Raw genomic sequence first — 10,781 nt, 5'->3', positions numbered from 1 at the left:
TTATTTGTTTTGGTTATTGTTAGCTCTTTACTAGAATGTAAGCACCACAAGGGGAAGGAGTTTTGTTTGTTTTATTCACTGCTAAATCCTTATTACCTGCAAACAAGCGTGGCTCAGTTAGATTTTCAATAAACAGATTTCAAACAAATACACAGAACAGTGATTTAGTGTTTGACAGGCATATCTTTTTGAATTTCCATATTGACCTACATAAGCATGTTATGTTTCCATTTTCATTTTACTGATAAGAAAAATAAGGCTGTGAGAACTAAAATCACTTTCTCAAGGCCCTGTAGTTGACAAATTACCCCAACATGGGTTCAGTTATAGAACTTTGTCTCCTAACTCCATGCTCCTCATCTCGGGTTTATGCTGTCCTTCTGAGCAATTCTACATAAAGTCTGTGTCCATGTAACTAAAACATCTGGCTCTCCTACAAAGAGGACAGGGAGGAGAAGAAAGTTGGTTGTGTTCCCTTGAATTCCGGGTTTGTCAATCAATAGACAACGTGGGACTTTGATAGTTTCTCTTTCATTGCACCCTGCTGACTCTCAGAAAGCTGGGAGAGAGGTCACCATCCGCATGACTGACAGCAAAGCACCTGGTAGCAGAAAGAACCAGGCCCTGTGTGAAGCGTTAGGAAATCATCTCTAGCTCTGCCTCCCAATTTCTTCATCCACCTGGGCGTGTCTTGTGTTCTTAAAAATGCACAGGTTTGAGCAAGGCGTGTTTGTGGCTTGCAAAGGAGAAGATGGGGGAAGCATTGGAGACATAACAAGGTGACAGAGACTGTGAGTGCCTCCCAAACCGGGGAAGAGCAGAGTGATGAAAACAAATGCATGTTGACTATCTCTGGTCTAAAAATGTTTGGGACAGAAGTGTTTCAGGGGCCGGCGGTGTGGCACAGCGGGTTAACGCCCTGGCCTGAAGCGCCGGCTTCCTGTATGGGCGCCAGCTGCTCCTCTTCCAATCCAGCTCTTTGCTGTGGCCTGGGAAAGCAGTAGAAGATGGCCCAACACGTGGGCCCCTACACCCATGTGGGAGACCTGGAAGAAGCTCCTGGTTCCTGGCTTCGGATTGGTGCAGCTCCGGCCGTTGCGGCCATTGGGGAGTGAACCAGCGGATGAAAGACCTCTCTCTGTCTGTCTCTACCCCTCTCTGTAACTCTGTCTTTCAAATAAATAAAATAAATCTTAAAGAAAAAGTGTTTCAGATTTCAGATTTTTTTGAATTTGTCAATATTTGCTTAAACATAATAAGATTTTTATGGATGGGACTCAAATCTAGACATGTATTCATTTTTATTTCATATACATCCTATACACATAGTCTTTTAAAAAGTAATTTATGCAGTATTTTAGTGCACTTACATTTTGACTGAAACTCACTACATGAGGTTTTCCAACTGTGGCTTCACGTCAGCATTAAAAATGTTTCAAATTTTGGAGCATTTTGGATTTTCAGATTTAGGATGCTCAACCTGTACTAAAACTGATGTATCCGTAATAAGATATGCTCCTTCCAGAACAGGAGAAAACGCCACCATAACACTGGCACCAGAAGGTGCAGCCAAGTCTTCCTAGAGCTCAGAGGTGCTCGGCTGTGCACCAGAAGTTGCTGCTGGTTGTGACCTGCTCATTTGTCTCGGGCTCTTCGTCACTCTCCTCTATCCCTTTTCCTTATGCATCTCCGGTTGTGTAATGGTTCATCTCTTGAGTGATGAATCAGGCATATTAAGACATTTTGTGGACTCAGACTTTTTTTTACTTTGGATTTAGATTTTAAAATGATGTATAACCACTAATTTCCATGCTTTTCCTATATAGATGAAGGTTGCCTAGAATTCTGCCTCAAAAAATACTGAATGAAATTTTCCAAGGAAGCACTGATGTCTAGAACCTTGATCCGCTCTGCAGAGGCCCAGATTTACCTTGAACGTGATCTGTGGCCCTTCAGTTTATTTAACCCAGACTGAAGGGTTGAAAGCTTTTGTTGGTAACAGTGATCTGAAAATTGGATGTGTGTCTGGGAAGGGAGGCAGATGGGTGATGAAAAGAGTGAACAGAAGAAAGTTATTCTTTTTTTCCCTTCAAATTATATTCCCAGGAGTGGGTGTTTGGCCTAAATGGTTAGGACACAAGTTATCACACCCATATCCCACACCAGAGTTCTTGGCCTTTACTCCTGGTTCTGGCTCCTGATTCCAGCTTCCTGCTAATTCAGAATACGGGAGGCAGTGTTGATGGCTCAAGTAATTGGGTGCCTGGCAGCACATGAAGACCTGCACTGAGCTCCCAGCTCCCAGTGTGAGCATTTGCTGAGTGAACTACTGAGTCGGAGGGTGCATACTCTTTTCTTCTCTCTCTCTGACTCTGAAATAAATAATTTTTTAAAACCGCACGCAAATTAAATTCCAAGAGACACATAGTAGGGTAGCGTGGGACATAGCCGTTAATGCCATTACTGACTACCTCTCCACTACCTGGGGAGCTTTTAACAAATAGTTGGACCCACCCCAAATAAACCAAAACAGAATCTCTAGAAGTGAAGCCTGGCCACTGACATTTTGTAGAAGATTCCTAAGTGAGTCCAACACGTGTGTAAGGCTGAGAACCTCACAGAAGTAGAATAAGGATCGCAGACTTTAGGGTCTCACAGGCCTGTATGTGATTTTTGTGTGTGTGCTAAGAGGTATTGGGCAAGTTCTTGAAGCTTCTTGAACTCAATGTTTCTTACCTTGGAAAGTGGTGGCAGTGTGGCTTCATCAGGGTAGCATTTTAAAGATAGAGTGAGAATATATATGACAAGGCTAGAAAGGCGCCTTGGCACATAATTGATATTTAATAAGTTAGGGTTATTATCACTGCCATCATCATTGCTGGGCTTGGAAAAAGCCACCAATGTTGTATGCAAACACTGCATAGTAATAGAGAAGAGCAGACCCTCGCTGGGGACCTCTCCAGCCATCTGCTGTCTGTCAGAAGGAATATTGTACCACAGTCATTTCCACTGTTTATTCAATCTATTCATCCACAGTGTAGCAATGAATGAAACTAGCCTGACAAGCTCCTGCTAATAGGTAGGGTTCTCAATGCCAAGAACTTAAATTTAATTTATTCCTTTTAATCTTGACTTTATTTTATTATTATTATTATTTTTTTTGACAGGCAGAGTGGATAGTGAGAGAGAGAGACAGAGAGAAAGGTCTTCCTTTTTGTTGTTGGTTCACCCTCCAATGGCCGCTGCGGCCGGCGCATCGCGCTGATCCGAAGCCAGGAGCCAGGTGCTTCTCCTGGTCTCCCATGGGGTGCAGGGCCCAAGGACTTGGGCCATAGCAGAGAGCTGGCCTGGAAGAGGGGCAACCGGGATAGAATCCGGCGCCCCAACCGGGACCAGAACCTGGTGTGCCGGTGCCACAAGGCGGAGGATTAGCCTGTTCAGCCACGGTGCCGGCCGATTTTATTATTTTTAATAACATCTTTCTAAAATGCCATCCATTTTAAAGCATTTGCTTTATTCTATTGTGGGTTTCTCTTCATCTCTTTTTGGCAAGATCCAAAACCAACTTTTCTTAGTAGTGTCTTCAAAATAGATAAGATGCCTATGACGTGGGTTTTTAGCATGTGTGTGTATATGTGTGTGTGTCTGAATTACAACTCTTGAATTCATTGATATAGGTTCTGTTCTCCCCCTTTATGTGAACCAACAGTTTTATTAACTGCAGAGTTGAAAACTGGATTAACCTATAAACAAAACTGCTGAAATCCCATAACACTGTCAAAATGGAAGAGAATCACTTGAATTACATTTTATGCAGAATAAATGTTTACATAACTATGGGTTTGAAAGGTATTGCTCTACTGTTAAGCAGAAACAAAGCTATTTCCCTAACCATGATTTGTGGACAATGTGGCAAGGAGACATGTTAATATCCGTTCTCTGTATTCTTAGAAGACAGATACTCTATGGCTTTGATGGAGGGCACCGGTGTTCTCACAGACTGTTTCTTGGATTCATTTATGACTTGTGTCTGATAAACCCAGTGGCTTAGCTACGTTCACCTCTCAACTTGAACATCCACCTCTGAACTCTCCAGTGTTTCGTTTTCTTCAGCCACAAGCCTGGTCTTAATCTCCATTGCTTGTTACCGTTTTAGTTTTAGTCTTAGCATCTGTCAATGCATCCCACACGAGGAATCCAGGTCTCTCTCTTGGTCTTTTCAATCCCTTATTCACAAACTTTTAATAACTCCAGTATTATTAATGTAGTGCAAACCATGTGGGGCAAATGGAAAGGCTTTAATTTACTTTATGTGAGGATAAATAGTTCAGGGTTTGAGTCCCAGCTATGTGACTATTAGTTGTGTGAATATGAGTAGGATTAATTTTCTTTTCTAAGCCTGTTTAGCCATCTGTAAAATAGGATTAAAAAAAATTAGCTAAAGTTATAATAAGAGTCCAGTGAAATGGATTGTAAAAACCACCTGGTCCACAGTCTGGTCTCAGTGACAGATCACTTACCAACTGTCGCCTTCCCTGACCTCTGATCCTAGCGCTGACCTGCCTCCCCAGCTCCGTCTTTTACCACAGTATCCCTTTCTCCTCACACACCGCTGTCTCCCTTTCCTCTCTCTATAGGCACGTCTTCATTCTTTGCTGTTGTGACTTTGTCTGTATCTTCAAGTAATTCTTTTTGCTGTAAATGCCTTCTTTGTAGTTTCTTGTCAGCTCTTCTCTTACCTTTTCCTGAGATTCTCAGTGAACATTCATCTCCAACCTCCTGTGCATAGCCCTTGTCTGGCCTTCACTGTGATCTTCCCAGCCTGCCTTGAGTTCCATTCCCTGCCGATGTTTGCATCCTCCTCCGCCTCCTGACTGCAAGCTCCTTAATAGCAAGGACAGGCCGGCGCCGCGGCTCACTAGGCTAATCCTCCACCTGCGGCACCCGCACACCAGGTTCTAGTCCCGGTTGGGGCGCCGGATTCTGTCCCGGTCGCTCTTCTCCCTGTCCAGCTCTCTGCTGTGGCCCGGGAGTGCAGTGGAGGATGGCCCAAGTGCTTGGGCCCTGCACCCACATGGGAGACCAGGAGAAGCACCTGACTTCGGATCAGCGCAGGGTGCCAGCCGCAGTGGCCATTGCGGGGTGAACTAACGGAAAAAGGAAGACCTTTCTCTCTGTCTCTCTCTCTCTCATTGTCTAACTCTGCCTGTCCAAAAAAAAAAAAAAAAAAAAAAAAAAAGCAAGGACAGGGCCTTTTCTTGTCTTAGTCTGCACCTACCCATATCTGCCACATCTTTCTGAAAGGTATCTTCAGAAAAGAAACGCTCAAAAAGTTATGTGAGTGTATTAATTAAGAATTCAATGTATTGTTAACACTGACATGTGAAACAGTAATACTATTATCCTTAATTGAAAAATTAATCAAGTCCACTACAATAATGTCTTCGAAGTTGTTATAAAAGTTCTTAGCAGGCCCTGGGGACTAAAGTACACCGAGCAAGCTCACAGCAACACAATACTCAAGAACACTAAGATGAAGGCAGCACAAAGAAAACAAGGCAAACCACTGGGATGGAGGGTAAAGATCTCATCAGGCAAGAGACGGGCTGTTTCAGCTTTGCTTACTCTGGTCCAAGGAAGCCTGGAGGTCAATCTTCTTTTCATTCTTACCGCCCACTGGCCAGGAAAGACGCAGAACCGATATCTGAACTTCACACAAACCAGGACTCCATCTGCCTCGATTACTTGTGTTATTCATGCCCTTTTCTTTCTCGTAATTGTTTTCAGGTATAATAGATCTCTGTAAATAGTGTATATAAACAATATATCATATTTTCTGCCATACTCGAATTCATTGATTGACAACCCTTATTTTCACTTTAAATAAAAATGTTGAAAACATTTATTAAACACTGAACTATTCCGTGTTTGCAGTCATAAGTTTTTTTCTGAATCTTTTATTGATATTTACCTTGTAGGGTGACTAGTCAGCTGATTTGCCAGGGAGTGATAGGCTTTCTGGGATACGGAACTTTGAATAAAAACTTGGACAGTGTCTGGGAAATTGGAAAACTTGGACTAAAGAATTTTCTGATTTCTTTTAGAAAGAAATACAAAATATCGTTCCCTTTCACAAGGCACTTGGAATCGAATTGAGGAAGTTGAATTCATGGTACCAAATACAGGACAATCCAAGAGAGAAAGAAAGTATACATGTGTGTGAGGCAGACTATCAGGGAAGCAATGTTCTAGAACAGGGAGTGGAAAGTGCATGGTGCGGGAGGAAGAATCGTTGCTAAACACAGTCTGTGGTAGGAATTCTCAGACAGGATAGCGGCTTAGTGACCTTAGGGGAGAGCAACTGGGACGATCAGAGAAGGGGGCTGCTGTACGACGCGGTAAGGAACAGAGCCCCCTGTCCTGCTGACTGCCGTTGTGGATCCCAACTGTAGAAATGCCTACAATGGCCAGGGCTGGACTAGGCCAAAGCCACAAGGTGGGAACTCCATCTCCATTTCCTACGTGCGTGGGAGGGGCCCAAGCACTTGGGCCATCTCTGCTTTCCCAGGCAAATAAGCACAGCGCTGAATCTGAAGTGGAACAGTTGGGACATGAACCTAGGGTCCAATATGGGGTGCTGGTGTTACAGGCAGCAGCTTAACCTGCTGTGCCACAATGCCCACCCCTGAATTCTTATCTTACAAGGGAGCAAAAGCCTGGAAAACATACTCCCACAACATTACTAAAGCACGTGTACATTTAAGTGGAGCCACGGTTATGCAGGGAGTCTGATGGAGAGAGCATCTACCATGCAATGTTTTGTGCAGTAAAAGACTCTACAGCAAGGTCAGAGTGAGAGAATGAAGAAGTTTCAGCACACGAAAGAAGCGCTCTTTTCAAGTGGAGCTTTCCCTTTCTCTGTTACTGGCAGCTCCAAATGTTCGGTGTAAAGGAAGCACCCTCGCCATTTGTTTTATTGCTTCTCTGCCAGTTATTTGCCTCCAATTTCCGCAGCTGCATTATTTTTCTAATCCCTCTCAGGGAACATCCCTTTAGCGCCATTAGCCTTTAGCTGAAAGGGAAGAGGGAGTTACATGGGGGTGACATCCCATCTTTCCAGAAGAACAACTTTCCTGTCAAAAATTCAAGGGGAAGAATGTGATTTGTGCCTTTTCTTCATTTGTTGCAAGTCTCCACTTAAAATTCAGAGGAACCGCACTTTCTGTGACTGCTTTTGCTTTCATCCCAACGCGCGGCAATATTGCATTTCCTTCTTACCAAGGCTCCTCTCTCCTCCAAGGCAAGGACTTGCACAAAGAGCTAGAGAACCGAGCCTCTCAAAGTAAACAGGCCCTGCTGAGCCCAGCCCGGGGCCCAGGGAAAGCCCACCCCGTTCACAAGGAAATCAGATCCTTGAGCAAAATAGGTGAGGAAAAAAACCCGCAGCTGTTAAAACATTTAGTCTGTTTTTCTCCTCAACCCCTGCTGGTCCTCTGACGACCCAGCCCCTTCCTCCACGTGATTGCTTCGGGCTCCCTCGGTCCCGGACCTGAGGGGCTGGAAACGCAGGCCCCTCCCGAGCGGCAGGGACAGGACGAGGACGTGGCCCCGCCTCCGCAGCCTCACAGCCCTCTCCGCCTCTCCCCGCCACATTCCTGGAGGATAGCTCAAAGATTGATTGGATGTTTTTTTGGCAGCTGTTTGCAGAGCCTGCAGCCACAGCTTGGTTTAATTAGAGAATCAGAGCGTTTCTTTTATGTAGGTCACATCAGGTTTTGATTCCAGATCTCGTATAGCTATAACCTTTCTAAAATGTCCCAAATAAATGTACAATTGAAGGTTTTTTTTTTTAAAGAAAGCTCTCGCTCCTCTGCACCCTCCCCCCCCCCCCCCCCCCCAATTCTCACCAGAGCTGTGCATGCTAGCAAAGCTGATGTCTGTCTCTTTTTTTGTCTAATTATCAAAGCAGGAGTGGTGTTCTACTTTGTTTCCACACAGCTCCTGTGGTGGGAAACACATGTGCAGGACACATCTTGAACAATTATTAGCACGGATCTGGGATGGTGGGAGGGCTGAAGGCCATTTGCTTCTTTATGTTTTGCACACGAAAAATTTCATGGGTTTCCTTTCTACAAAATCTAACACTAAAGAATCTACGCAGGGAAAATTTAACAACAATGACCAGTTAATCTTTAAGATACAATTAGAAATAAGCACAAAGTAGTAGAGAGACAGCAGACTGGGCCTTGTTATGACACGTCATGAACTGCAATGCCAATTTAAATAGGCAGACCCTAGGAAACCTGGTCTACAAAATACACAGTGCACAAAAAATACTCCTTGGCTGATAGCCAAGAGACCACCCCTGATGATTTCACAGATCACGATGATGAACTTGGATTCTAGTATTGCCTTAGAAGAAAATCTAAGCCAATACTATTTGCCTTTCAGAAATTTGGTATAATTAAGGTATGATTCTCATTTAAATTGTTCTTCAGGAGTCATGTCTTATGTCAATTTTTGCTTATAGGAAACTTGGAAATTTTGCAGTCAAAATATAAATAGTAAATATTCAGACCTGATGAAAAGGCACCAGAGCCACTTTACCAACCATTTCCAACAACAGCAACAAAAAACATTTTCAGTGTATGTGGATACAGGAAATGCATACTTAACCAACTAATGTGATTTCATGTAATCTGCCACCTACAGATAATTAATTAGGCTACTCAGCAAGTGTCATGCAAACAAGTGAACATTGCAGGCTCTCAGGAGTGGGAAGCAGTGTCCTGTTTACATTTCCTGCACGGTTACATGAGGAGCACTGTGAAGCACTGAAATGAAATACAGGGAGGCATTTCGAGTTTTGCACCTCTCAAAATGTTAAGAGGAGCTATTATCCCTCAAAGACTGCAAGTCCAGTGAACTTCAAACTGTTAAAAGCAGCTGGAAGGGATGCCTGTCAATGGAGGAGTGTCTGGTGTGTTGGAGAGACTTGTGGACCCTTGGGCTCATTATTTTCAGACTGAAAAGGGAACCACAGCTGTCTCTTCTGATATATTCGATTAAACTGCTAAATGGAGGGTAACAGAGAGATGGGGGAACCTTCAGCCGAGTTTTGAAGCCAATAGTTTCTGTGTCTATATTAACTTTCCAAACTCTTTATTGGGCAGGAAGTATCCTAATAATAGGACTTTCCATGAGCTTGCCAGCATGTTCATTGTTGGAACCACATCATTGAAACTGCCTGTGTCAGTGTATTTTATTCTAGCTTGCCTTGCCTGTGACTCTCACCCTAGTGAATAATATCCAAGAGGAGTAAAATGAATTCATTATGGTCTCACATTGCCCAAGGCAGACACTTTGCCTTTACCGTTCAGAGGAGGCATTAACACTGGTACTGACTACACAGAAAGGGTGGAGTTTATCTACCTCCAAATCAAATTTAAGTTGCCGAAGTTCTCTCGGCTGAAACCTTAAATCCTTAAAGAAAAGGTGTCTTGGCGATAGCCCTTGCATCGCTCTGCTTTCACTAAATTCGTTCTGTAGCGTATAGGGTTTCATATTTTTGTTATGGCTGGAGTTAAACCACAGACCCTCTCAAATTTGCTGTTGGTGGTAGCTCAGGAAGCTTAAGCTGAAAAAAAAAAAAAAAAAAAAAAAGACAGTGTATTCTATAGAGCTGCAATGCCCCCTCCTGTCTGCTCTGCTTGGGGTGGAGAAACTCACTTGGGTTTGTAGACGTCCACAGTTGCAATAGAAAAGGAGCATTTCTTTATTGCCAACCTCCTATATACACGAAAACTGTAAAAATCATATATGCCAGTCAAGCCATTGATCATGCAAATTCTAATCCATTTCCTCATTTGGTTTCCTATCATGTATTGGAAATATAACACTTAATGTTGCTGCCATTTTAAATAAATGGTCCAGTTAAGTCCAAATATTGTGGCTCTGAGGGTGAATTAGTAGCATCCTTTTTACTGTGATAGGTGTGTAATCTAACATATTGTATACCTACAGAGCAGCAGATATTTTTAACTATCAGAATTTTGATGAAAGTGACAATTAGAGTTATCTATATCTACCCATATAAACATCATTGATTTCCTGTATTATAAGATGAGGTGGTAACTGATAACATACCTGCAATGTATGTCATGTCTTAACTCCTAATAATATCCCAAAAAGGAACTGAGGACACTCTTATCCAGAATTAATCAAAGGGAAAAAAATCCTTGATTTGATCTGCACCATCGGTTTGGCACAGCTTACTCTGCTTTTCTCCATTCCCTGTATTTGGTGCCCTACGTGGCGTTCATGCACTAGTAGTTTTCTTGGGCAAGGCTTTTTAATACATATTGCAGAAGATTCTCAAGACCTTTTATTATAAGACCTTCTCAAGACCTCTCAAAGTTTCTCTGGAGCCTTCATCAATCATATCAATCAAAGGATGTCTATGTGTTTCTAATATATTGTATCAAGGAGCTCACATTTTTGCTGAACAAATGGAATGTGGCAAGTTTTCTAAAAATTGCAGATGTATGTGTGTGTCCACGTGTGTTCATGTTTGGGTGCCATATGTCTTTGTTTAAATGTGAATTCTTTCAGTGATGGAAAGAGTTCCCAATGCTGGCTTTGTGTTGAGAGGAGAGAAGCATAACCTAAAAAGTGTCTTTCCCAATTGCATAAAAATAATGAAAACCAAAACTTTCTTACACACCAATGGTAACTTCTTAGTTTTGGATTTTTGTAGACCTTTAATTCTCTATTACATTGAC

Source organism: Lepus europaeus, chromosome 10 (assembly GCF_033115175.1).
Source record: "Lepus europaeus isolate LE1 chromosome 10, mLepTim1.pri, whole genome shotgun sequence".
In the NCBI taxonomy this organism is placed as follows: domain Eukaryota; kingdom Metazoa; phylum Chordata; class Mammalia; order Lagomorpha; family Leporidae; genus Lepus; species Lepus europaeus.
This window is presented reverse-complemented; position numbering follows the sequence as displayed.